Below are 2,629 nucleotides of genomic sequence, written 5' to 3' on the forward strand. Positions count from 1 at the left end.
CATTCTAGTGGTCGTAGCGGTAGCGGAGTACGATCCCGAGGACGTGGTATCGGATCATCTAGATCACCATCTGTCCATCGGGATCAGGTGGTAGTCGATCCTCCTCGACTTGATGTACCTTTCACGGGTGCGGCTTTCCCCCAATCCGTGAATGAAGGTGCATCTAGTCATGGTGCATCGCCATCGCCATCGTTGCAGGAGATTCTAGCGTCTGCAGAACGTCGTCTCCGACCTCGTCTAGATCCGGATCGTTCCCCCGGTTCTATTTGGTAGGTATTTTTATGTATATAATATATATTTATTTTAATTTCTTTTAAATTAATTTTACGAATTCGATTTTTACAGGTTTGATCGTAATAACGACGTGATTTCATCCGTCGTCAGCATCTTACAGTCGGACTTCAAAGGTCCGTGGCGGAGTCTCACCCGTGTCCCTCCATCTGATCTGCAGCGTTGATTTGAGGCTTTTGCGGTAAGAATTTTGGCACTTAGTTCAATTTTATATGTATACAAAATTATAAATTTATTTTTTTTATAGCAAGCTTATTATTGGGACGAGTCTGTTCATGACCGAGTCTACGCCGCTTGGAGGCTCGCCGTCCGAGATCGCCTCAAGGACAACATTTATCGGGTAAAGAGCAGACGCGTACGACCTGCATGGATGTCGACGGCGATCTACGATCAGCTAGTTGAATATTGGGATTCACAAGAAGGAACGCAGAAGAGTCAAACATTCTCAAGCAATCGACGATCCCGAGCGGAGGTCGAACGCGCACCCCCGACCCACACTGCAGGACGGAGATCATTTGCTCGAGTCGCCAGATAGTAAGTAAATAAATATTTATTTTAAAATTTTTGTGAATTTTTTTAATTAAATTTTTTGGGTGCAGATGCAGAAGGAAGGTGAAGAACTTTCTGCGTTGCGATTGCTGCAGGAGACTCACCGTCGAGCTGACGGTACTTATATCAGCGATCGGGTTCAGGAAATCGAGGATGCGATTCAGGCAAAGATCACCGATTTTCTCTCCCAATTAGAGGAGAGTTGTGGATCGACCCAACTTTCTCCAGCAGAAATCAACAGCCTCTATCTAGAGGTAAGTTTATATTTTTTTTATTTTTTTATTAAATTAATTTAATTGACGTATACTTTTGATTTTGTAGGTTGTCCAACCCGATGCCAAAGGACGTATATACGGCGTCGGTGCAATGGCGACTCAGTTGGGTGGTGGTCATCCGGATGCAACATCGATCGGTCACCACGTCTCACTCACTAAGGAGGTCGAGCTGTTGAAGAAAAAGATTCAAGAGTTCGAGGACGATCACAGGAAGATTGCTAGACTTGAAGAAGCTGAGGCACGGATTGCGCGTTACGAGACGCTTTTCGCCGGCTATTTTCTCCTCGAGACGACCCACCAACGGCACAAGAGATGTCGTTCAACCCATTTCTGACTCTTACTTTTTATTTAATAAATACTTTTTAATTTTAAATAAATATTTTTTATTTTATATTTTTAAAATTATTTTTTAAAATTTAATTTAATTTAAATAATTATTATTTATTAATATTTGTTTTAAAAAATTTACATTTGCGACAGAGTGCGACCAATGAATTTAGTCGGACAGTTGCGACCGAATACCTACCGCTATATTTGGTCGTTATTTTGCGACAGAGTGCGACTGATGAAATTTGTCGTTACGTAGCGACCGAATACCTACTCTTATTTCTGTCGCAATGTGCGACAGATCTGAATTCACCAATTTGCGACAGATTACCGACATATAGCCATCTGTCGTATATTGGCGACCGACTACCTACAGATCTGTCGGTCGCAAAGTTGCGACAGAATCACGACCACACAGATTTTGCGATAACGATTTAGCGACCGACATCCATCGGTCGTAATCGGTCGCAATTTTTTTTTACCGACAGATTCTTCTTCATGTTGCGACAGATTTTTCTGTCGCAAATTACAGTTTTTCTTTTAGTGATCCACTCACTCTGTACGCGAAAAGGAGACCAGGGAAAGATCTCGAGACAAACTTATTCTTCTGCACTGCTTGCAACAGGCTTTGCAATGGGTTCAAGTACAAATGCTGCGATGTCGAGATAGATGTACGATGTGGTTATGCGAGCGATTTGTCCAGAAAGCCACCCCCACCATTTATTCCTCACTTCATTGGAAGCTAAAGCTTGTGGGGCTTGCAAAAAGGTGTCGCCTTTCGTGCTGAATTGCATCGAGTGCGACTTTGCTCTAGGGTTTGACTGTGCCACTTTACCTAACAAGGTAAAGCACAAGGTCGACAGGCATTTCCTCTGCCTGTGCCTTGGCGAATCTACGACAAGCAACAAGTATTGGTGCGAACTGTGCGAAAAATAACTAAATCCGAATAAGCCTTTCTACACGTGCGAAGAGTGTTGCTCCACTCTCCATGCAGGCTGCGTGTTAGGGGATTTCGATTGTGTGAAGACCAGCGAGGTGATCGTTATGAATAGTTTCAGCGATGCAGTAATGGTTACCAATAATTTCATTTCCCGACCACGCTGTCTTCATTGTGAACTTCGATGCGAGGGCCCTTCAGTGGCAGTGCAGTTTATCTCATATTCGACCGCTTGGTACTTTTGTTCTCT

At 43.3% G+C, this 2,629-nt stretch overlaps 1 long non-coding RNA gene across 1 annotated transcript; it reads left to right on the top strand.

Annotated features, from left to right (window-relative positions):
- The first annotated feature begins 120 nt into the window (after positions 1–120).
- On the top strand, positions 121–814 carry LOC104820549. Its single transcript, XR_772937.2, has 3 exons — positions 121–269; positions 346–472; positions 539–814. It is a non-coding gene; the product is annotated as an uncharacterized LOC104820549 (long non-coding RNA).
- The last annotated feature ends 1,815 nt before the right edge of the window (positions 815–2,629 follow it).

The sequence above is a fragment of the Tarenaya hassleriana genome, unplaced genomic scaffold (assembly GCF_000463585.1).
Source record: "Tarenaya hassleriana unplaced genomic scaffold, ASM46358v1 Cleome31, whole genome shotgun sequence".
Lineage (NCBI taxonomy): Eukaryota > Viridiplantae > Streptophyta > Magnoliopsida > Brassicales > Cleomaceae > Tarenaya > Tarenaya hassleriana.